At 37.6% G+C, this 27,297-nt stretch overlaps 1 protein-coding gene and 1 long non-coding RNA gene across 48 annotated transcripts in view; one reads left to right on the forward strand and one right to left on the reverse strand.

The window, feature by feature from the left end:
- The window catches only part of LOC124125313 (zonadhesin-like), a 345,476-nt gene that overhangs the window by 251,841 nt on the left and 66,338 nt on the right, over positions 1-27,297 (reverse strand). The gene's annotated exons all lie outside the window — the stretch shown is intronic.
- Positions 1,726-27,297, forward strand: LOC124123082. The gene is made up of 3 exons (XR_006859262.2): positions 1,726-2,328; positions 27,008-27,029; positions 27,270-27,297. It is a non-coding gene; the product is annotated as an uncharacterized LOC124123082 (long non-coding RNA).

The raw sequence follows: 27,297 nt of genomic DNA on the forward strand, positions 1-27,297 counted from the left end.
AGGGGCATAAGCCATGGTGTTTTTGTTCTGGAAATAGAACACTTGGTAAATGTGAAAAACATAAATCGTTTTAATGCAAAACATATGTTAATTAATTGTGATATTTTTATATTTTTGTCTATGACACTTCTAGGTTAACACTTTTAATGTGCAAAAAGTACACGAAAAATAGGTTCATTTCCTTGTGAACTTGCCCTTTAAAGGGGAAGTTTACACGCAAAAATCACTTTCTTTCTTATTTTAAACAAAACGGAATTTTAGAATTAGTTAGTGTCAGTGTTTGAAAATATACACTCATTTTTCTCACAGTCAATGTAGCGAGCTCACAATAAGTGTGAAAATGTCATGCCGTTATGAGGCCTTCGTTTTCCGAGCTAAACAGGCCTGAGTTATCCCCCTTAGATTATAATTGGTGCCAATTTAACTGGGTCCCTGTCTTGTCACAACGCAAAAGATATCAAGAACCAGTTTATGTTGAGACAACATGGCATCCGATACCTTGCCTGGTCCGAAGAAGTTCCCTTGACCCTTCAAGAATTCGCAAAACCATACGACTTTGAACCAAAACGAGAAAGCTTCGCGGTATGGAAACGATGAAAATCAAGTGGAAACAAGAGAAGACCCACATCACCTAATTTGTCACCCGACCCCGACTCGACATCTTCACAATTAGGCCTACCAGTGACACAACGTGGTAAGAATAACACTTTGATGTGTGTATACCTAAATTACCTATATGCTCATTATTACGTTTTTAGAAGCGGAAATGTAATATTCTAAGAGATTTTTGTCACGCCTGGTGACCCGCATGCTTCGTCAGCAGGCCTATTCATCCTGTCCCACCCTGTTACGACCCTATCGCCGGTATCGGCATTGTCGTCAATATGAGTTTGTCTGTATTGGGTGTAACTATTCCCACCACCTATAGGCTACAGATCAATGCTACTTGCCAATATCAAGAAACAAATACGATCTGTCGCCAAACGTTGTCTCAACAAGATTACACAATAGCTGATGACGAGACCATATGCTTAGAGCATATGGGGAAGGCTCATGCCACTGATCGGCACATGTGCCAGTAAAAAGTGCCAGTGAGCTGACCCACATCTCTGTGTTATTGTTTATATCCCCTTTCAGCAACAGCTGTGTTGTGGCGAGACTGTCCCTTATCTGATAGAACCCGGGGTCAGGAGACATAGACTTACACAGGCTTTTCCCAAAGCATTGATAACATTTTTGTGTCTTATTATAGTACTTATTCACATATCTTATACTTATTCACATGTTACATTATTTGTCTAGTGCATACTAGGTAGTATATAACACCCTGTTCATATAATATTCTTGTTTCGAAAGTAAATACCGTGAAAGGAGTTTGACCAAGAAAGTCTATACTGTGGGGGTTTATAGTTAAATTGAACTCTTTTAAAATATTGTCCAAACAGTTAAGAGCTCCTGAATAATGTTTCCTTTAATTTCCCCACCACCAACCAGGGTATGACACTCCCAAAAATTTCAGCCAGACCACAGGACTGGCTAGCAGAAATACTTGCCAGCCCTTACCAAAACCTGCCTGCCCGCTATAATCATATGTTTCTCAGGATAGTTTAATTAAAAATATGAAAACTGATTGCTTGTAGCATAAGCGCATCGCTAAATGTTAGGTTGGCTAAAAGCTAACGGGGTTTCTTTTTGGTTACATTTTATCATTCATCTTTACATGTGAATTAATGCTTATCATCGGGAATTATTTAGAATATTTTCACCTATAAAATATAACCCGACCGTCGGGCAGGGGGATTCGAAAATCTCACAGCCCGAGTTAAAATCAACCCGTCTCGGACGGTCGGGCAGGCAGGTATTTCGAACGCTGCACCAACCCCTCCAGCCACCTATATTTAGGTACATTTTAGTTCACTGTTCTGTTTCAGCATGCATGTTCCAGTGTTTTTCTATTGAATTCAATTATGCGTTTTTATTCTATTTCTCCAGTCTGGGTCATCTTAAATAAGAACCCCTCTCCGCCGGCTGCTCAACGCCATTCTCCCGTCAACACGTCAAGGCCAAATGATGACAGCACTTTTGTAATCTGATACGACATCTCCAAATAAACTGCAGCGCGGCCCCGGAACAAATCCCTTCAGTGAAGGTTCACATGAACAAATCTCCCACCTCCTAACTGATAAAGACGAGGACGGCTGGATAATTAATCTGCAAGCTGTCTATAACAGACGACACGTTCTTTACTTCCGGCTGGGAATGCATTTATATTATACAATATCATCTTCAATTAGTTCCAACTATTTTATCATCAAGCGTGTCAAATAGGTAAAGTTGCCATATAGATAGTAAAGATATATATCAGTATGTTCTTGTGTTATAATGCATTTGTTTCTCATCAAATAATCTTATAAACCAACTGAGCAAACATCGCGTGAAGCTACTATATATAATATGATTCATATGATCAGTAGTTTGACCTTTGTGTAGTTCTTTTGTATGCCCATCCTTTGCAAATGTTATGTAATGTTACCAATGATCAAAGTTTCATCGGAAACGAAATAAGAAACATGGCTGCAACATTACCATAAAATCTAAGTTAAATACAACACATTGGTAAAGAAAGGGTAAACTAGATTATCTTAGTAGTAAAGTCAAGAGAATTACAGTCACATCATATGCTTCTTCTGCATAACTCCCAACCTGTAAAATTGTTGGTAAATCATTTCGATCTACAACCTCTCTCGTTAACTTTTAACTCACTCACTCGGGAACTATATGTCTTCCCTTTAACATAGGGTTTTCTCTATCAAAACGTCACAATGGAAATAGCCTGAAAATTTCGTAGCACATCTGGGAGCCTCGCATGAATCGCATGGAAATAGTTTAAAATACGGGTTTGAAATATTATTATCTTTTTACTTAAACATTTAGGCATAAAATGAAGTAAAAGGAGTAGCTATATATCCTGTCTCGGAAACTATATAGCTTCCCTTTAACACAGGGGGTCGTCTATACAAACGTCCCATTGGAAAAAAGCATGAAAACTTAGTGGCACATCTGGGAGCCTCGCATGTTTCGCATGGAAATAGTTTAAAATACTTGTTTGAAATATTATTATCTCTTTCCTTAACAATTTAGGCATAAAATACCTTTAAAACAGTCGCTCTATACCCCCTTTTGGAAACTATATTGCTTCCCTTTACCACTAGGGGTTGTCTATGGAAACGTCCCTATGGAAATAGCCTGAAAACTAAGTGGCACATCTGGGAGCCTCGCATGTTTTGCATGGAAATAGAGTAAAATACGTGTTTGAAATATCATTATCTCTTTCCTGAACCATTTAGGCATACAATAACTTTAAAACAGTCGCTCTATATCCTTTCTTGGAAACTATATCGCTTCCCTTTACTACAAGGGGTTGTCTATACAAACGTCCCTATGGATATAGCCTGAAAACTGAGTGGCACATCTGGGAGCCTCGCATTTTTCGCATGGAAATAGTTTAAAATACGTGTTTGAAATATTATTATCTCTTTCCTTAATAACTTAGGCATTAAATAACTTTAAAACAGTCGCTCTATATCCCCTTTTGGAAACTTTATACCTTCCCTTTAATACAGGGGGTCGTCTATACAAAACGTCCCTATGGAAATAGCCTGAAAACTTAGTGGCACATCTGGGAGCCTCGCATGTTTCGCATGGAAATAGAGTTAAATACGGGTTTGAAATATTATTATCTCTTTCCTGAACCATTTAGGCATACAATAACTTTAAAACAGTCGCTCTATATCCCCTTTTGGAAACTTTATACCTTCCCTTTAACACAGAGGGTCGTCTATACAAACGTCCGAATGGAAATAGCCTGAAAACTTAGTGGCACATCTGGGAGCCTCGCATGTTTCGCATGGAAATAGTTTAAAATACGTGTTTGAAATATTATTTTCTCTTTTCTGAACCACTGAGGCATAAAATAACTCTAAAACAGACCCTCTATACCCCCATTTGGAAACAATATTGCTTCACTTTAACACAGGGCGTTGTCTATGCAAACGTCCCTATGGAAAAAGCCTGAAAACTTAGTGGCACATCTGGGAGCCTCGCATTTTTCGCATGGAAATAGTTTAATATACGGGTTTAAAATATTATTATATCTTTACTTCACCATTTAGGCATAAAATGAAGTAAAAGGTGAAGCTCTATATCCTGTCTCGGAAACTATATCGCTTCTCTTTAACACAGGGGGTTGTCTATACAAACGTCCCTATGGGAAAAGCCTGAAAACTTAGTGGCACATCTGGGAGCCTCGCATGTTTCGCATGGAAATAGTTTAAAATACGGGTTTGAAATATTATTATCTCTTTCCTGAACCATTTAGGCATTAAATAACTTTAAAAACAGTCGTTCTATACCACCTGGTGAAAACTATATAGCTTCCCTTTACCACGGGGGGTTGTCCATACAAACGTCCGAATGGAAATAGCCTGAAAACTTAGTGGCACATCTGGGAGCCTCGCATTTTTCGCATGGAAATAGTTTAAAATACGGGTTTGAAATATTATTATCTCTTTCCTTAATAACTTAGGCATTAAATAACTTTAAAACAGTCGCTCTATATCCCCTTTTGGAAACTTTATACCTTCCCTTTAACACAGGGGGTCGTCTATACAAAACGTCCGAATGGAAATAGCCTGAAAACTTAGTGGCACATCTGGGAGCCTCGCATGTTTCGCATGGAAATAGAGTAAAATACGGGTTTGAAATACTATTATCTCTTTCCTGAACCATTTAGGCATACAATAACTTTAAAACAGTCGCTCTATATCCCTTTTTGGAAACTTTATAGCTTCCCTTTAACACAGAGGGTCGTCTATACAAACGTCCCTATGGAAATAGCCTGAAAACTTAGTGGCACATCTGGGAGCCTCGCATGTTTCGCATGGAAATAGAGTAAAATACGGGTTTGAAATACTATTATCCCTTTCCTGAACCATTTAGGCATACAATAACTTTAAAACAGTCGCTCTATATCCCCTTTTGGAAACTTTATACCTTACCTTTAACACAGAGGGTCGTCTATACAAAACGTCCCTATGGAAATAGCCTGAAAACTTAGTGGCACATCTGGGAGCCTCGCATGTTTCGCATGGAAATAGTTTGAAATACGTGTTTGAAATATTATTTTCTCTTTTCTGAACCACTGATGCATAAAATAACTCTAAAACAGACCCTCTATACCCCCATTTGGAAACAATATTGCTTCACTTTAACACAGGGCGTTGTCTATACAAACGTCCCTATTGAAAAAGCCCGAAAACTTAGTGGCACATCTGGGAGCCTCGAATGTTTCGCATGGAAATAGTTTAATATACGGGTTTGAAATATTATTATATCTTTACTTCACCATTTAGGCATAAAATGAAGTAAAAGGTGTAGCTCTATATCCTGTCTCGGAAACTATATCGCTTCTCTTTAACACAGGGGGTTGTCTATACAAACGTCCCTATCGAAAAAGCCTGAAAACTTAGTGGCACATCTGGGAGCCTCGCATGTTTCGCATGGAAATAGTTTAAAATACGGGTTTGAAATATTATTATCTCTTTCCTTAAGAATTTAGGCATTAAATAACTTTAAAACAGTCGCTCTTTACCACCTGGTGAAAACTATATAGCTTCCCTTTACCACGGGGGGTTGTCTATACAAACGTCCGAATGGAAAAAGCCTGAAAACTTAGTGGCACATCTGGGAGCCTCGCATTTTTCGCATGGAAATAGTTTAAAATACGGGTTTGAAATATTATTATCTCTTTCCTTAACCATTTAGGCATTAAATAACTTTAAAACAGTCGCTCTATATCCCCTTTTGGAAACTTTATACCTTCCCTTTAACACAGGGGGTCGTCTATACAAAACGTCCCTATGGAAATAGCCTTAAAACTTAGTGGCACATCTGGGAGCCTCGCATGTTTCGCATGGAAATAGAGTAAAATACTTGTTTGAAATACTATTATCTCTTTCCTGAACCATTTAGGCATACAATAACTTTAAAACAGTCGCTCTATATCCCCTTTTGGAGACTGTATACCTTACCTTTAACACAGAGGGTCGTCTATACAAACGTCCGAATGGAAATAGCCTGAAAACTTAGTGGCACATCTGGGAGCCTCGCATTTTTCGCATGGAAATAGAGGAAAATACGTGTGTGAAATACTATTATCTCTTTCCTTAACCATTTAGGCATACAATAACTTTAAAACAGTCGCTCTATATCCTTTCTTGGAAACTATATCGCTTCCCTTTAACACAGGGGGCCGTCTATACAAACGTCCGAATGGAAATAGCCTTAAAACTTAGTGGCACATCTGGGAGCCTCGCATTTTTCGCATGAAAATAGTTTGAAATAAGTGTTTGAAATATTATTTTCTCTTTTCTGAACCACTGAGGCATAAACTAACTCTAAAACACACCCTCTATACCCCCATTGGGAAACAATATAGCTTCTCTTTAATACAGGGGGTTGCCTATGCAAACGTCCCTATGGAAATAGCCTGAAAACTTAGTGGCACATCTGGGAGCCTCGCATGTTTCGGAATGAAATAGAGTAAAATACGGGTTTGAAATACTATTATCTCTTTCCTGAACCATTTAGGCATACAATAACTTTAAAACAGTCGCTCTATATCCTTTCTTGGAAACTATATCGCTTCCCTTTACTACAAGGGGTTGTCTATACAAACGTCCCTATGGATATAGCCTGAAAACTGAGTGGCACATCTGGGAGCCTCGCATTTTTCGCATGGAAATAGTTTAAAATACGTGTTTGAAATATTATTATCTCTTTCCTTAACCATTTAGGCATACAATAACTTTAAAACAGTCGCTCTATACCACCTGGTGAAAACTATATAGCTTCCCTTTACCACGTGGGGTTGTCTATACAAACGTCCGAATGGAAAAAGCCTGAAAACTTAGTGGCACATCTGGGAGCCTCGCATTTTTCGCATGGAAATAGTTTAAAATACGGGTTTGAAATATTATTATCTCTTTCCTTAACCATTTAGGCATTACATAACTTTAAAACAGTCGCTCTATATCCTTTCTTGGAAACTATATAGCTTCCCTTTACTACAAGGTGTCGTCTATACAAACGTCCCTATGGATATAGCCTGAAAACTTAGTGGCACATCTGGGAGCCTCGCATTTTTCGCATGGAAATAGTTTAAAATACGGGTTTGAAATATTATTATCTCTTTCCTTAATAACTTAGGCATTAAATAACTTTAAAACAGTCGCTCTATACCACCTGGTGAAAACTATATAGCTTCCCTTTACCACGGGGGGTTGTCTATACAAACGTCCGAATGGAAATAGTCTGAAAACTTAGTGGCACATCTGGGAGCCTCGCATGTTTCGCAATGAAATAGAGTAAAATACGTGTTTGAAATACTATTATCTCTTTCCTGAACCATTTAGGCATACAATAACTTTAAAACAGTCGCTCTATATCCTTTCTTGGAAACTATATCGCTTCCCTTTACTACAAGGGGTTGTCTATACAAACATCCCTATGGATATAGCCTGAAAACTTAGTGGCACATCTGGGAGCCTCGCATTTTTCGCATGGAAATAGAGTAAAATACGGGTTTGAAATACTATTATATTTTTCCTGAACCATTTAGGCATACATAACTTTAAAACAGTCGCTCTATATCCTTTCTTGGAAACTATATCGCTTCCCTTTACTACAAGGGGTTGTCTATACAAACGTCCCTATGGATATAGCCTGAAAACTTAGTGGCACATCTGGGAGCCTCGCATTTTTCGCAATGAAATAGTTTAAAATACGTGTTTGAAATATTATTATCTCTTTCCTTAACCATTTAGGCATTAAATAACTTTAAAACAGTCGCTCTATATCCTTTCTTGGAAACTATATCGCTTCCCTTTACTACAAGGGGGGCGTCTATACAAACGTCCGAATGGAAATAGTCTGAAAACTTAGTGGCACATCTGGGAGCCTCACATTTTTCGCATGGAAATAGAGGAAAATACGTGTGTGAAATACTATTATCTCTTTCCTTAACCATTTAGGCATACAATAACTTTAAAACAGTCGCTCTATATCCTTTCTTGGAAACTATATCGCTTCCCTTTACTACAAGGGGTTGTCTATACAAACGTCCGAATGGAAATAGTCTGAAAACTTAGTGGCACATCTGGGAGCCTCGCATTTTTCGCATGAAAATAGTTTGAAATAAGTGTTTGAAATATTATTTTCTCTTTTCTGAACCACTGAGGCATAAACTAACTCTAAAACAGACCCTCTATACCCCCATTGGGAAACAATATAGCTTCTCTTTAATACAGAGGGTTGCCTATGCAAACGTCCCTATGGAAATAGCCTGAAAACTTAGTGGCACATCTGGGAGCCTCGCATGTTTCGGAATGAAATAGAGTAAAATACGGGTTTGAAATACTATTATCTCTTTCCTGAACCATTTAGGCATACAATAACTTTAAAACAGTCGCTCTATATCCTCCCTTTGAAACTATATCGCTTCCCTTTACTACAAGGGGTTGTCTATACAAACGTCCCTATGGATATAGCCTGAAAACTGAGTGGCACATCTGGGAGCCTCGCATTTTTCGCATGGAAATAGTTTAAAATACGGGTTCGAAATATTATTATCTCTTTCCTTAACCATTTAGGCATTAAATAACTTTAAAACAGTCGCTCTATACCACCTGGTGAAAACTATATAGCTTCCCTTTACCACGGGGGGTTGTCTATACAAACGTCCGAATGGAAAAAGCCTGAAAACTTAGTGGCACATCTGGGAGCCTCGCATTTTTCGCATGGAAATAGTTTAAAATACGGGTTTGAAATATTATTATCTCTTTCCTTAATAACTTAGGCATTAAATAACTTTAAAACAGTCGCTCTATACCACCTGGTGAAAACTATATAGCTTCCCTTTACCACGGGGGGTTGTCTATACAAACGTCCGAATGGAAATAGTCTGAAAACTTAGTGGCACATCTGGGAGCCTCGCATGTTTCGCAATGGAATAGAGTAAAATACGTGTTTGAAATATTATTATCTCTTTCCTGAACCATTTAGGCATACAATAACTTTAAAACAGTCGCTCTATATCCTTTCTTGGAAACTATATCGCTTCCCTTTACTACAAGGGGTTGTCTATACAAACATTCCTATGGATATAGCCTGAAAACTTAGTGGCACATCTGGGAGCCTCGCATTTTTCGCATGGAAATAGAGTAAAATACGTGTTTGAAATACTATTATATTTTTCCTGAACCATTTAGGCATACATAACTTTAAAACAGTCGCTCTATATCCTTTCTTGGAAACTATATCGCTTCCCTTTACTACAAGGGGTTGTCTATACAAACGTCCCTATGGATATAGCCTGAAAACTTAGTGGCACATCTGGGAGCCTCGCATTTTTCGCATGGAAATAGTTTAAAATACGTGTTTGAAATATCATTATCTCTTTCCTTAACCATTTAGGCATTAAATAACTTTAAAACAGTCGCTCTATATCCTTTCTTGGAAACTATATAGCTTCCCTTTACTACAAGGGGTCGTCTATACAAACGTCCCTATGGATATAGCCTGAAAACTTAGTGGCACATCTGGGAGCCTCGCATTTTTCGCATGGAAATAGTTTAAAATACGGGTTCGAAATATTATTATCTCTTTCCTTAACCATTTAGGCATTAAATAACTTTAAAACAGTCGCTCTATACCACCTGGTGAAAACTATATAGCTTCCCTTTACCACGGGGGGTTGTCTATACAAACGTCCGAATGGAAATAGTCTGAAAACTTAGTGGCACATCTGGGAGCCTCGCATTTTTCGCATGGAAATAGTTTAAAATACGGGTTCGAAATATTATTATCTCTTTCCTTAACCATTTAGGCATTAAATAACTTTAAAACAGTCGCTCTATACCACCTGGTGAAAACTATATAGCTTCCCTTTACCACGGGGGGTTGTCTATACAAACGTCCGAATGGAAAAAGCCTGAAAACTTAGTGGCACATCTGGGAGCCTCGCATTTTTCGCATGGAAATAGTTTAAAATACGGGTTTGAAATATTATTATCTCTTTCCTTAACCATTTAGGCATTAAATAACTTTAAAACAGTCGCTCTATATCCTTTCTTGGAAACTATATAGCTTCCCTTTACTACAAGGGGTCGTCTATACAAACGTCCCTATGGATATAGCCTGAAAACTTAGTGGCACATCTGGGAGCCTCGCATTTTTCGCAATGAAATAGTTTAAAATACGGGTTTGAAATATTATTATCTCTTTCCTTAACCATTTAGGCATTAAATAACTTTAAAACAGTCGCTCTATATCCTTTCTTGGAAACTATATAGCTTCCCTTTACTACAAGGGGTCGTCTATACAAACGTCCCTATGGATATAGCCTGAAAACTTAGTGGCTCATCTGGGAGCCTCGCATTTTTCGCATGGAAATAGTTTAAAATACGGGTTTGAAATATTATTATCTCTTTCCTTAACCATTTAGGCATACAATAACTTTAAAACAGTCGCTCTATAACCCCTTTTGGAAACTTTATACCTTACCTTTAACACAGGGGGTCGTCTATACAAACGTCCGAATGGAAATAGCCTGAAAACTTAGTGGCACATCTGGGAGCCTCGCATGTTTCGCATGGAAATAGTTTAAAATACGTGTTCGAAATATTATTATCTCTTTCCTTAACCATTTAGGCATTAAATAACTTTAAAACAGTCGCTCTATACCACCTGGTGAAAACTATATAGCTTCCCTTTACCACGGGGGGTTGTCTATACAAACGTCCGAATGGAAAAAGCCTTAAAACTTAGTGGCACATCTGGGAGCCTCGCATTTTTCGCATGGAAATAGTTTAAAATACGGGTTTGAAATATTATTATCTCTTTCCTTAACCATATAGGCATTAAATAACTTTAAAACAGTCGCTCTATATCCTTTCTTGGAAACTATATAGCTTCCCTTTACTACAAGGGGTCGTCTATACAAACGTCCCTATGGATATAGCCTGAAAACTTAGTGGCACATCTGGGAGCCTCGCATTTTTCGCATGGAAATAGTTTAAAATACGGGTTTGAAATATTATTATCTCTTTCCTTAACAATTCAGGCATTAAATAACTTTAAAACAGTCGCTCTATATCCCCTTTTGGAAACTTTATACCTTACCTTTAACACAGGGGGTGGTCTATACAAAACGTCCCTATGGAAATAGCCTGAAAACTTACTGGCACATCTGGGAGCCTCGCATGTTTCGCAATGAAATAGTTTAATATACGTGTTTAAAATATTATTATATCTTTACTTCACCATTTAGGCATAAAATGAAGTAAAAGGTGAAGCTCTATATCCTGTCTCGGAAACTATATAGCTTCTCTTTAATACAGAGGGTTGCCTATGCAAACGTCCCTATGGAAATAGCCTGAAAACTTAGTGGCACATCTGGGAGCCTCGCATTTTTCGCATGGAAATAGTTTAAAATACGGGTTCGAAATATTATTATCTCTTTCCTTAACCATTTAGGCATTAAATAACTTTAAAACACTCGCTCTATACCACCTGGTGAAAACTATATAGCTTCCCTTTACCACGGGGGGTTGTCTATACAAACGTCCGAATGGAAAAAGCCTGAAAACTTAGTGGCACATCTGGGAGCCTCGCATTTTTCGCATGGAAATAGTTTAAAATACGGGTTCGAAATATTATTATCTCTTTCCTTAACCATTTAGGCATTAAATAACTTTAAAACAGTCGCTCTCTACCACCTGGTGAAAACTATATAGCTTCCCTTTACCACGGGGGGTTGTCTATACAAACGTCCCTATGGATATAGCCTGAAAACTTAGTGGCACATCTGGGAGCCTCGCATTTTTCGCATGGAAATAGTTTAAAATACGGGTTTCAAATATTATTATCTCTTTCCTTAACCATTTAGGCATTAAGTAACTTTAAAACAGTCGCTCTATATCCTTTCTTGGAAACTATATCGCTTCCCTTTACTACAAGGGGTTGTCTATACAAACGTCCCTATGGATATAGCCTGAAAACTTAGTGGCACATCTGGGAGCCTCGCATTTTTCGCATGGAAATAGTTTAAAATACGGGTTCGAAATATTATTATCTCTTTCCTTAACCATTTAGGCATTAAATAACTTTAAAACAGTCGCTCTATACCACCTGGTGAAAACTATATAGCTTCCCTTTACCACGGGGGGTTGTCTATACAAACGTCCGAATGGAAATAGCCTGAAAACTTAGTGGCACATCTGGGAGCCTCGCATTTTTCGCATGGAAATAGTTTAAAATACGGGTTTGAAATATTATTATCTCTTTCCTTAACAATTTAGGCATTAAATAACTTTAAAACAGTCGCTCTATATCCCCTTTTGGAAACTTTATACCTTCCCTTTAATACAGGGGGTCGTCTATACAAAACGTCCCTATGGAAATAGCCTGAAAACTTAGTGGCACATCTGGGAGCCTCGCATGTTTCGCATGGAAATAGAGTTAAATACGGGTTTGAAATATTATTATCTCTTTCCTGAACCATTTAGGCATACAATAACTTTAAAACAGTCGCTCTATATCCCCTTTTGGAAACTTTATAGCTTCCCTTTAACACAGAGGGTCGTCTATACAAACGTCCGAATGGAAATAGCCTGAAAACTTAGTGGCACATCTGGGAGCCTCGCATGTTTCGCATGGAAATAGTTTGAAATAAGTGTTTGAAATATTATTTTCTCTTTTCTGAACCACTGAGGCATAAAATAACTCTAAAACAGACCCTCTATACCCCCATTTGGAAACAATATTGCTTCACTTTAACACAGGGCGTTGTCTATGCAAACGTCCCTATGGAAAAAGCCTGAAAACTTAGTGGCACATCTGGGAGCCTCGCATTTTTCGCATGGAAATAGTTTAAAATACGGGTTCGAAATATTATTATCTCTTTCCTTAACCATTTAGGCATTAAATAACTTTAAAACAGTCGCTCCATATCCTTTCTTGGAAACTATATAGCTTCCCTTTACTACAAGGGGTTGTCTATACAAACGTCCCTGTGGATATAGCCTGAAAACTTAGTGGCACATCTGGGAGCCTCGCATTTTTCGCATGGAAATAGTTTAAAATACGGGTTTGAAATATTATTATCTCTTTCCTTAACCATTTAGGCATTAAATAACTTTAAAACAGTCGCTCTATATCCTTTCTTGGAAACTATATAGCTTCCCTTTACTACAAGGGGTCGTCTATACAAACGTCCCTATGTATATAGCCTGAAAACTTAGTGGCACATCTGGGAGCCTCGCATTTTTCGCATGGAAATAGTTTAAAATACGGGTTCGAAATATTATTATCTCTTTCCTTAACCATTTAGGCATTAAATAACTTTAAAACAGTCGCTCTATATCCCCTTTTGGAATCTTTATACCTTACCTTTAACACAGGGGGTTGTCTATACAAACGTCCGAATGGAAATAGTCTGAAAACTTAGTGGCACATCTGGGAGCCTCGCATGTTTCGCAATGAAATAGAGTAAAATATGGGTTTGAAATACTATTATCTCTTTCCTGAACCATTTAGGCATACAATAACTTTAAAACAGTCGCTCTATATCCTTTCTTGGAAACTATATCGCTTCCCTTTACTACAAGGGGTTGTCTATACAAACGTCCCTATGGATATAGCCTGAAAACTTAGTGGCACATCTGGGAGCCTCGCATTTTTCGCATGGAAATAGTTTAAAATACGGGTTTGAAATATCATTATCTCTTTCCTTAACCATTTAGGCATTAAATAACTTTAAAACAGTCGCTCTATATCCTTTCTTGGAAACTATATAGCTTCCCTTTACTACAAGGGGTCGTCTATACAAACGTCCCTATGTATATAGCCTGAAAACTTAGTGGCACATCTGGGAGCCTCGCATTTTTCGCATGGAAATAGTTTAAAATACGGGTTCGAAATATTATTATCTCTTTCCTTAACCATTTAGGCATTAAATAACTTTAAAACAGTCGCTCTATATCCTTTCTTGGAAACTATATAGCTTCCCTTTACTACAAGGGGGTGTCTATACAAACGTCCCTATGGATATAGCCTGAAAACTTAGTGGCACATCTGGGAGCCTCGCATTTTTCGCAATGAAATAGTTTAAAATACGGGTTTCAAATATTATTATCTCTTTCCTTAACCATTTAGGCATTAAGTAACTTTAAAACAGTCGCTCTATATCCTTTCTTGGAAACTATATCGCTTCCCTTTACTACAAGGGGTTGTCTATACAAACGTCCCTATGGATATAGCCTGAAAACTTAGTGGCACATCTGGGAGCCTCGCATTTTTCGCATGGAAATAGTTTAAAATACGGGTTCGAAATATTATTATCTCTTTCATTAACCATTTAGGCATTAAATAACTTTAAAACAGTCGCTCTCTACCACCTGGTGAAAACTATATAGCTTCCCTTTACCACGGGGGGTTGTCTATACAAACGTCCGAATGGAAATAGCCTGAAAACTTAGTGGCACATCTGGGAGCCTCGCATTTTTCGCATGGAAATAGTTTAAAATACGGGTTTGAAATATTATTATCTCTTTCCTTAACAATTTAGGCATTAAATAACTTTAAAACAGTCGCTCTATATCCCCTTTTGGAAACTTTATACCTTCCCTTTAATACAGGGGGTCGTCTATACAAAACGTCCCTATGGAAATAGCCTGAAAACTTAGTGGCACATCTGGGAGCCTCGCATGTTTCGCATGGAAATAGAGTTAAATACGGGTTTGAAATATTATTATCTCTTTCCTGAACCATTTAGGCATACAATAACTTTAAAACAGTCGCTCTATATCCCCTTTTGGAAACTTTATAGCTTCCCTTTAACACAGAGGGTCGTCTATACAAACGTCCGAATGGAAATAGCCTGAAAACTTAGTGGCACATCTGGGAGCCTCGCATGTTTCGCATGGAAATAGTTTAAAATACGTGTTTGAAATATTATTTTCTCTTTTCTGAACCACTGAGGCATAAAATAACTCTAAAATAGACCCTCTATACCCCCATTTGGAAACAATATTGCTTCACTTTAACACAGGGCGTTGTCTATGCAAACGTCCCTATGGAAAAAGCCTGAAAACTTAGTGGCACATCTGGGAGCCTCGCATTTTTCGCATGGAAATAGTTTAAAATACGGGTTCGAAATATTATTATCTCTTTCCTTAACCATTTAGGCATTAAATAACTTTAAAACAGTCGCTCTATATCCTTTCTTGGAAACTATATAGCTTCCCTTTACTACAAGGGGTTGTCTATACAAACGTCCCTGTGGATATAGCCTGAAAACTTAGTGGCACATCTGGGAGCCTCGCATTTTTCGCATGGAAATAGTTTAAAATACGGGTTTGAAATATTATTATCTCTTTCCTTAACCATTTAGGCATTAAATAACTTTAAAACAGTCGCTCTATATCCTTTCTTGGAAACTATATAGCTTCCCTTTACTACAAGGGGTCGTCTATACAAACGTCCCTATGTATATAGCCTGAAAACTTAGTGGCACATCTGGGAGCCTCGCATTTTTCGCATGGAAATAGTTTAAAATACGGGTTCGAAATATTATTATCTCTTTCCTTAACCATTTAGGCATTAAATAACTTTAAAACAGTCGCTCTATATCCTTTCTTGGAAACTATATAGCTTCCCTTTACTACAAGGGGTCGTCTATACAAACGTCCCTATGGATATAGCCTGAAAACTGAGTGGCACATCTGGGAGCCTCGCATTTTTCGCATGGAAATAGTTTAAAATACGGGTTCGAAATATTATTATCTCTTTCCTTAACCATTTAGGCATTAAATAACTTTAAAACAGTCGCTCTATACCCCCTGGTGAAAACAATATAGCTTCCCTTTACCACGGGGGGTTGTCTATACAAACGTCCGAATGGAAATAGTCTGAAAACTTAGTGGCACATCTGGGAGCCTCGCATGTTTCGCAATGAAATAGAGTAAAATACGTGTTTGAAATACTATTATCTCTTTCCTGAACCATTTAGGCATACAATAACTTTAAAACAGTCGCTCTATATCCTTTCTTGGAAACTAAATCGCTTCCCTTTACTACAAGGGGTTGTCTATACAAACGTCCCTATGGATATAGCCTGAAAACTTAGTGGCACATCTGGGAGCCTCGCATTTTTCGCATGGAAATAGTTTAAAATACGGGTTTCAAATGTTATTATCTCTTTCCTTAACCATTTAGGCATTAAATAACTTTAAAACAGTCGCTCTATATTCTTTCTTGGAAACTATATAGCTTCCCTTTACTACAAGGGGTCGTCTATACAAAACGCCCCTATGGAAATAGCCTGAAAACTTAGTGGCACATCTGGGAGCCTCGCATTTTTCGCATGGAAATAGTTTAAAATACGGGTTCGAAATATTATTATCTCTTTCCTTAACCATTTAGGCATTAAATAACTTTAAAACAGTCGCTCTATAACCCCTTTTGGAAACTATATCGCTTCCCTTTAACACAGGGGGTCGTCTATACAAAACGTCCCTATGGAAATAGCCTGAAAACTTAGTGGCACATCTGGGAGCCTCGCATGTTTCGCATGGAAATAGTTTAAAATACGGGTTTGAAATATTATTATCTCTTTCCTGAACCATTTAGGCATACAATAACTTTAAAACAGTCGCTCTATACCCCCTGGTGAAAACAATATAGCTTCCCTTTACCACGGGGGGTTGTCTATACAAACGTCCGAATGGAAATAGTCTGAAAACTTAGTGGCACATCTGGGAGCCTCGCATGTTTCGCATGGAAATAGTTTAAAATACGGGTTCGAAATATTATTATCTCTTTCCTTAACCATTTAGGCATACAATAACTTTAAAACAGTCGCTCTATATCCTTTCTTGGAAACTATATCGCTTCCCTTTACTACAAGGGGTTGTCTATACAAACGTACCTATGGATATAGCCTGAAAACTTAGTGGCACATCTGGGAGCCTCGCATTTTTCGCATGGAAATAGTTTAAAATACGGGTTCGAAATATTATTATCTCTTTCCTTAACCATTTAGGCATTAAATAAATTTAAAACAGTCGCTCTCTACCACCTGGTGAAAACTATATAGCTTCCCTTTACCACGGGGGGTTGTCTATACAAACGTCCGAATGAAAATAGCCTGAAAACTTAGTGGCACATCTGGGAGCCTCGCATTTTTCGCATGGAAATAGTTTAAAATACGGGTTCGAAATATTATTATCTCTTTCCTTAACCATTTAGGCATTAAATAACTTTAAAACAGTCGCTCTATATCCTTTCTTGGAAACTATATAGCTTCCCTTTACTACAAGGGGTTGTCTATACAAACGTCCCTATGGATATAGCCTGAAAACTTAGTGGCACATCTGGGAGCCTCGCATTTTTCGCATGGAAATAGTTTAAAATACGGGTTCGAAATATTATTATCTCTTTCCTTAACCATTTAGGCATACAATAACTTTAAAACAGTCGCTCTATACCACCTGGTGAAAACTATATAGCTTCCCTTTACCACGGGGGGTTGTCTATACAAACGTCCGAATGAAAATAGCCTGAAAACTTAGTGGCACATCTGGGAGCCTCGCATTTTTCGCATGGAAATAGTTTAAAATACGGGTTTGAAATATTATTATCTCTTTCCTTAACCATTTAGGCATTAAATAACTTTAAAACAGTCGCTCTATATCCTTTCTTGGAAACTATATAGCTTCCCTTTACTACAAGGGGTCGTCTATACAAACGTCCGAATGGATATAGCCTGAAAACTTAGTGGCACATCTGGGAGCCTCGCATTTTTCGCATGGAAATAGTTTAAAATACGGGTTTGAAATATTATTATCTCTTTCCTTAACCATTTAGGCATTAAATAACTTTAAAACAGTTGCTCTATATCCTTTCTTGGAAACTATATCGCTTCCCTTTACTACAAGGGGTTGTCTATACAAACGTCCCTATGGATATAGCCTGAAAACTTAGTGGCACATCTGGGAGCCTCGCATTTTTCGCATGGAAATAGTTTAAAATACGGGTTTGAAATATTATTATCTCTTTCCTTAACCATTTAGGCATTAAATAACTTTAAAACAGTCGCTCTATATCCTTTCTTGGAAACTATATAGCTTCCCTTTACTACAAGGGGTCGTCTATACAAACGACCCTATGGATATAGCCTGAAAACTTAGTGGCACATCTGGGAGCCTCGCATTTTTCGCATGGAAATAGTTTAAAATACGGGTTCGAAATATTATTATCTCTTTCCTTAACAATTCAGGCATTAAATAACTTTAAAACAGTCGCTCTATATCCCCTTTTGGAAACTTTATACCTTACCTTTAACACAGGGGGTGGTCTATACAAAACGTCCCTATGGAAATAGCCTGAAAACTTACTGGCACATCTGGGAGCCTCGCATGTTTCGCAATGAAATAGTTTAAAATACGGGTTTGAAATATTATTATCTCTTTCCTTAACCATTTAGGCATACAATAACTTTAAAACAGTCGCTCTATACCCCCTGGTGAAAACAGTATAGCTTCCCTTTACCACGGGGGGTTGTCTATACAAACGTCCGAATGGAAATAGTCTGAAAACTTAGTGGCACATCTGGGAGCCTCGCATGTTTCGCAATGAAATAGAGTAAAATACGTGTTTGAAATATCATTATCTCTTTCCTGAACCATTTAGGCATACAATAACTTTAAAACAGTCGCTCTATATCCTTTCTTGGAAACTATATCGCTTCCCTTTACTACAAGGGGTTGTCTATACAAACGTCCCTATGGATATAGCCTGAAAACTTAGTGGCACATCTGGGAGCCTCGCATTTTTCGCATGGAAATAGTTTAAAATACGGGTTTGAAATATTATTATCTCTTTCCTTAACCATTTAGGCATTAAATAACTTTAAAACAGTCGCTCTATACCACCTGGTGAAAACTATATAGCTTCCCTTTACCACTGGGGGTTGTCTATACAAACGTCCGAATGGAAATAGCCTGAAAACTTAGTGGCACATCTGGGAGCCTCGCATTTTCGCATGGAAATAGTTTAAAATACGGGTTTGAAATATTATTATCTCTTTCCTTAACCATATAGGCATTAAATAACTTTAAAACAGTCGCTCTTTACCCACTTTTGGAAACTATATAGCTTCCCTTTACCACGGGGGGTTGTCTATACAAACGTCCGAATGGAAATAGCCTGAAAACTTAGTGGCACATCTGGGAGCCTCGCATTTTTCGCATGGAAATAGTTTAAAATACGGGTTTGAAATATTATTATCTCTTTCCTTAACCATTTAGGCATACAATAACTTTAAAACAGTCGCTCTATACCCCCTGGTGAAAACAATATAGCTTCCCTTTACCACGGGGGGTTGTCTATACAAACGTCCGAATGGAAATAGTCTGAAAACTTAGTGGCACATCTGGGAGCCTCGCATGTTTCGAAATGAAATAGAGTAAAATACGTGTTTGAAATATCATTATCTCTTTCCTGAACCATTTAGGCATACAATAACTTTAAAACAGTCGCTCTATATCCTTTCTTGGAAACTATATCGCTTCCCTTTACTACAAGGGGTTGTCTATACAAACGTCCCTATGTATATAGCCTGAAAACTTAGTGGCACATCTGGGAGCCTCGCATTTTTCGCATGGAAATAGTTTAAAATACGGGTTTGAAATATTATTATCTCTTTCCTTAACCATTTAGGCATTAAATAACTTTAAAACAGTCGCTCTATATCCTTTCTTGGAAACTATATAGCTTCCCTTTACTACAAGGGGTTTTCTATACAAACGTCCCTATGGATATAGCCTGAAAACTTAGTGGCACATCTGGGAGCCTCGCATTTTTCGCATGGAAATATTTTAAAATACGGGTTTGAAATATTATTATCTCTTTCCTGAACCATTTAGGCATTAAATAACTTTAAAACAGTCGCTCTATACCACCTGGTGAAAACTATATAGCTTCCCTTTACCACTGGGGGTTGTCTGTACAAACGTCCGAATGGAAATAGTCTGAAAACTTAGTGGCACATCTGGGAGCCTCGCATTTTTCGCATGGAAATAGTTTAAAATACGGGTTTGAAATATTATTATCTCTTTCCTTAACCATATAGGCATTAAATAACTTTAAAACAGTCGCTCTTTACCCACTTTTGGAAACTATATAGCTTCCCTTTACCACGGGGGGTTGTCTATACAAACGTCCGAATGGAAATAGCCTGAAAACTTAGTGGCACATCTGGGAGCCTCGCATGTTTCGCAATGAAATAGAGTAAAATACGGGTTTGAAATACTTTTATCTCTTTCCTGAACCATTTAGGCATACAATAACTTTAAAACAGTCGCTCTTTACCCACTTTTGGAAACTATATAGCTTCCCTTTAACACAGAGGGTCGTCTATACAAACGTCCCTATGGAAAAAAGCCTGAAAACTTAGTGGCACATCTGGGAGCCTCGCATTTTTCGCATGGAAATAGTTTAATATACGGGTTTAAAATATTATTATATCTTTACCTCACCATTTAGGCATAACATGAAGTAAAAGGTGTAGCTCTATATCCTGTCTCGGAAACTATATCGCTTCTCTTTAACACCGGGGGTCGTCTATACAAACGTCCCTATGGAAAAAGTCTGAAAACTTAGTGGCACATCTGGGAGCCTCGCATTTTTCGCATGGAAATAGTTTAAAATACGGGTTTGAAATATTATTATCTCTTTCCTTAACCATTTAGGCATTAAATAACTTCAAAGAAAGTCGCTCTATACCACCTGGTGAAAACTATATAGCTTCCCTTTACCACGGGGGGTTGTCTATACAAACGTCCGAATGGAAATAGCCTGAAAACTTAGTGGCACATCTGGGAGCCTCGCATTTTTCGCATGAAAATAGTTTGAAATAAGTGTTTGAAATATTATTTTCTCTTTTCTGAACCACTGAGGCATAAAATAACTCTAAAACAGACCCTCTATACCCCCATTTGGAAACAATATTGCTTCACTTTAACACAGGGCGTTGTCTATGCAAACGTCCCTATGGAAAAAGTCTGAAAACTTAGTGGCACATCTGGGAGCCTCGCATTTTTCGCATGGAAATAGTTTAATATACGGGTTTAAAATATTATTATATCTTTCCTTAACCATTTAGGCATTAAATAACTTTAAAAAAAGTCGCTCTATACCACCTGGTGAAAAATATAGCTTCCCTTTACCACGGGGGGTTGTCTATACAAACGTCCGAATGGAAATAGCCTGAAAACTTAGTGGCACATCTGGGAGCCTCGCATTTTTCGCATGAAAATAGTTTGAAATAAGTGTTTGAAATATTATTTTCTCTTTTCTGAACCACTGAGGCATAAAATAACTCTAAAACAGACCCTCTATACCCCCATTTGGAAACAATATTGCTTCACTTTAACACAGGGCGTTGTCTATGCAAACGTCCCTATGGAAAAAGCCTGAAAACTTAGTGGCACATCTGGGAGCCTCGCATTTTTCGCATGGAAATAGTTTCATATACGGGTTTAAAATATTATTATATCTTTACCTCACCATTTAGGCATAAAATGAAGTAAAAGGTGTAGCTCTATATCCTGTCTCGGAAACTATATCGTTTCTCTTTAACACAGGGGGTCGTCTATACAAACGTCCCTATGGAAAAAGCCTGAAAACTTAGTGGCACATCTGGGAGCCTCGCATTTTTCGCATGGAAATAGTTTAAAATACGGGTTTGAAATATTATTATCTCTTTCCTTAACCATTTAGGCATTAAATAACTTTAAAAACAGTCGCTCTATACCACCTGGTGAAAACTATATAGCTTCCCTTTACCACGGGGGGTTGTCTATACAAACGTCCGAATGGAAATAGCCTGAAAACTTAGTGGCACATCTGGGAGCCTCGCATTTTTCGCATGAAAATAGTTTGAAATAAGTGTTTGAAATATTATTTTCTCTTTTCTGAACCACTGAGGCATACAATAACTCTAAAACAGACCCTCTATACCTCCCTTTGGAAACAATATAGCTTCTCTTTAATACAGGGGGTTGTCTATGCAAACGTCCCTATGGAAATAGCCTGAAAACTTAGTGGCACATCTGGGAGCCTCGCATTTTTCGCATGGAAATAGTTTAAAATACGGGTTTGAAATATTATTATCTCTTTCCTTAACCATATAGGCATTAAATAACTTTAAAACAGTCGCTCTATACGTTTTTATTAGAAGTACTAAGACAGAGACATTTCTTCTGACTGCAAAGTTTTCAAAGAGCAGTACATCGAAAATGTTCTTCACATAACGTGTCCCGACCATGTCTAGGTGAGGCAACTTGAGTGGACAATACTTTAAGCCAACTTGTGAATGTTCCTATTAATTTTTAACCAGAAATGCCAACCAATTAAACAACTAAAACAAATACAAAGGTTGTATATGTCACCAGGTCTCCAATGTCATCACACATGTCTGGCCAGAGCTCGAGTGGCAGGGGGAAGAGCAGGAGCAGGAGGTCTTGGTGTGGTGTCACTAATGCCAGCTGGAGATTAACTGATGATTACAAGGCCTGTGAATTCAGCAGATTTGTACAGAACCTGATACTGCAGTAATCTAGACTTGCCAAATATCATAGGCTTGGAAGGGACTGTAATGGATATATTTGCTTCATGATCTGTATGACAGCATTATGACAGGATTATGTCTGATTTATTTGTATCTGGAAAGGATATTTATTGCAGAAAACATTCCATTCCCGAAAAAAACACATCATAATTCATACATACACATATACAGACAGACATACATACCTGAAAACACAAAGAAATAATTTAATGCATAGAAAATATCAACAGTACAGATTTGATGATATTATACATAAAATGTCATAGGTTGATCCACGGGAATCTATTGCTTGACATCATCCATTTGAAACATATGCAATTGATGTTGATGGCTCAATATTTGAGAGGATGTGGTGAAATAATATGTTTTCATTATTGTGGACATTTACATTTTGTGTGGATACTTTTCCAAAGAGTATATTTCTTTCTTTCGTGTGTTTGATACAATAAAGTAGGTAGTGTCTTTCCTCATCAATGGTTGAACATGTAGAGCATAGTTTCTGATGTAGTGGGGTGGGTGGCTTTGTATGTCTTCCAAGTTCTATAGTTAATTTATGGTTACTTACTCCTAGTTTAGAAAAGTGCACTCGATATTTTCTTATTTTACAGTGACTGAAATATGATTCTAATTTTATTTCATTTTTAACTGTCCTGAATGTCCTCAGTTTTTTCTTGCACCTTTTGGGGCACGGTTGGCCGAGTCGTCTGAGGCGCAGCAATTCGCTGTGCAGAAAAGCGCGTCCCTTGGGCACGCCAGAAATCTATGATCGTGGGTTCGAATCCCGGTTCGCCCCGATTATGTTTCTAGATTTGGTCAGTACGACAACCGTGCTCGTGGGTTTCACCGAAGTGGTTAACGTCTGACACCTGCATCACTTCGGGCTTTCCTATCACATGGAACGGGGCGGTCGGGGAGCCTAGTGGGTAAAGCAGAATTTCACTATGTTGAAGAACCATCATAGTGATAGCAATTCGTAATTTATATTAGTACTGTGTACATAAGAGTATAGAATCCTAGTTCTGCTCGCCTTGCCCAATTGTGTGTTGTTTTGTTGACACCTAACATGGATATACAACATCGGCGCCGCAGTTTCTCGGGGATTAATTAATCAAAGTTGTTCAGACTAGGGGTGTTGCGTCTATACCCCAGATTTGGGTAGATTATTGGTAGACTGAAGCTTATGGTAGTACCTAGGCCCAATTTCAAGGAAGGTTTGGCGCTATTATTAAGTTTATCATTTGCTTCAAATGTTATTCATAAATAATTATATCTATCCATAACTAGAATTTTTGCACCAACCAAGGTCCAAGTATTCGTTTCTTCTATTTTACTTGATTTGCCAAACACTGCAACATTTGTTTTTTCACCTTTAATCTTTAGGTTATTTGTTACACGAAATACTCTTAGACCATCAAATAACTCGTGCAGAATTTTTGGAAGTGGCAAAAAGTACAAAGTCATCGGCAAACAACAAATGACAAATGTTTAAAACATTAAGTGTTATTTTGTTATTTTCTTGTTTGATATGTGGTGGACGATCATTGTGGAATATATTAAATAATCTGGGAGACAAAATGCACCCATGTCTTATGCCGATGTTGGATTTAAAGGGTTGTGAAATGCCCCGTCAATTTTCACTTTATAAGAACTATTTCCTGACATTTTATTTGAAATAGCTTTGTTAGGGGTAGTGCTCTGTCAACTGAATCAGAGGCCTTTTGAAAGTCTACAAAGGAAGTGTATACATTTTTCTTTTTACTTTTTGTTAAAACTATTAAATAAATATTTTATGAACAAATACATTACTTGATGTTCGGTAGCCCTTTCTTAATCCAGAATGAATATGTTCATTTTTGGAAACAAGAAGTCTAGACACTCTAGACTCTTTCCTTTTAGGGTCTGTTAGGGGACTTGTTTGTTAATTGTGACGTGATACATTCTGTGGCAAGTTCCAGATCCCAGAGGAGTTTCTAGGGAGTTAGAGATGTCACAGCAATAACTGGATAACACATTTAGTGCTTCTGTGAGATCCTAAAAGATAAGCACATACTACCTGAAACCCAGAATGGGGCATGCGGTTGACATTCTGTAAGAATGAGGTTCATGAAGTTGACAGGGCTAACTGATACATATAAACAAGGAACATCCTGCCTCATGATAAAAGTGCTAACACCAGCTAGCTACAGATGTTTGAAACTTAGGCCGTGGTCAGCCTTTAACATACCCAGGGCATCTCACAACAGACTCTCAATAAGACTCAGATATTTACAGAGCGCTGAGAACTCACAAACAGGGCTATGTAACTTTCAAGACTGGATCATGTCCAAAAAAATATTTCTTGCAAGGTACGTACTATTTTTTTAAATTTTCGTGCAACGTGGAAAGGAAGCAGGATTTGCTTTCAAAATGCCACTTTGGGAAACATGTACATTGTCACGTGTTAGTTTTTAGTAATTTATTAAAATAGAGGCGTTTCTTTTCTCCATGTTTGCGGGTATAATATGTCCAGAGTTTTGTTTAATGGGTTTCAAATGGTTTTCGATTAGTATGTGCTCGCATGTGAAACGTAAAATATTTAAATTTCATAAAGAAGAGCACTCCACGTATCTTTCATGTCGGGGACAATACGTATTGAATGACGGTAGGGTGAAGGGCGTTTAGGTTTGACTTTATCATATGCGCAGTGGAAATGAGTATCTATTGTTCTTTTTATGTAAAATACATTCATTTGAATATTACTTTTTCTCATGTTATGTTTACATAATGTAATGTTATGTTATGTTATGTTATGTTATGTTATGTTATGTTATGTTATGTTATGTTATGTTTTGTTATGTTATGTTATGTCATTAAACATTCTTATGGAAGGAAGGAGATAATAATGCTGCATACCCGCATTTGAAACTATTTCCATGCTCCTGGATTTGCCACTAAGTTTTCAGGCTATTTCCAAAGGGATGTTGTGTAGATAATCTCCCCCGTGTTAAAGGAAAGCCATATAGTGTTCCAAAGGGGGTATTGAGAGACTCCTTTTACGTTTTTTTATACCTAAATAGTTAAGGAAGGAGAAAATAGTATTTCAAATATAGTTTTCCAAACGGGGCACAGAACGATTCCGTTTACTTTTTTTTATGCCTAACTAGTTAAGGAAGGTGAACATTGTATTTCAAACACGTATTGTAAACTATTTGCATGCAAGAAATGCGAGGCTCCCAGATGTGCCACTACGTTTTCAGGCCATTTCCAAAGGGACATTTGCATAGACAGCCCCTCGTGTTGGTTGGGTTGGTTGGTTGTTTGGTTGTTTAACGCTGCACTCAGCAATATTCGAGCTATTTGACGGCGGTCTGTAAATAATCGAGTCTGGACCAGACAATCCAGTAATTAATATGATGCGCATCTCTTCACGTAATCGGGATCGATGATCGTGTCAAAGCGAAGCTATATATCTTCCCAAAGTGCGTTTTTAAACAACTCTTTTTAAGTTATTTGATGCCTAAATGAATGTGAAAAGAACTAATACTATTTTAAACCCGTATTTTAGCGTTCCAAACGGGGTGTAGAGCGAATACATTTACGTTATTTATGCCTAAACAGTTAAGGAAGGAGAAAATAGTATTTCAAATACGTATTTTAAACTACTTCGATGCGAAAAATGCGAGGCTCCCAGATGTGCCACTCAGTTTTCAGGCTATTTCCATAAGAACGTTTGCATAGACAACCCCATGTAGTAAAGGGAAGCAATATAGTTTCTTAAAGGGGGTATAGAGCGACTGTTTTAAAGTTATTTTATGCCTAAATGGTAAAGGAAAGAGATAATAATATTTATAATATTTCAAACCCGTATATTAAACCTTTTCGATGCGAAACATGTGAGCCTCACAGATGTGCCACTAAGTTTTCAGGCTATTTCAATTGGGACGTTTGCATAGACACACACACGTACACACGAACACACGAACGCACGCACTCATTCACTCACTAACACACAAATAAGAAAATTAAAGTAATGGTATATGTTAACTATATTGTTCGTACTATATATGGTTATAGAAAGAGATGGCTGAAACTCGTTAATGGAATTGTGATATACATAAACCAAGAGCATATATTCCTAGTTATAAAGACATTGGTTCTAGTTGAAACTGCCTACACCTTGTGCTAAAAACTGGTAACAGTGTTAAGATAAATTTAAGAATTCTAATGGTTGTACACATTTCTTCAAATGTTTATATATTGTCATTATTTTATTTCTTCCAGGCATGGACGTTGTGAAACAAACGTGAGTATTATTATCTACAGTGGCCATGTAACCTAGACATTGTAGCACCCTACCTTCAGTTGGTTACAGGTTTTCATAAATGCACGGCGAAGATAATGGATATCGACGCGTTATGTTTCATTTAGTACTCATAAATGTAAGTGGCTTTACACCACTCAGTGTCCTGGAGTCTCAAGCAATAGAAAAATAGGACTTCTTTTGAAAACTTGTTGATTTTACACTTTCTACCTTTGTCTACAGAATGAAGACATATGGCACACAAAAGAGC

Source organism: Haliotis rufescens, unplaced genomic scaffold (assembly GCF_023055435.1).
Source record: "Haliotis rufescens isolate VD_foot unplaced genomic scaffold, xgHalRufe1.0.p SCAF_18, whole genome shotgun sequence".
In the NCBI taxonomy this organism is placed as follows: Eukaryota; Metazoa; Mollusca; class Gastropoda; order Lepetellida; family Haliotidae; genus Haliotis; species Haliotis rufescens.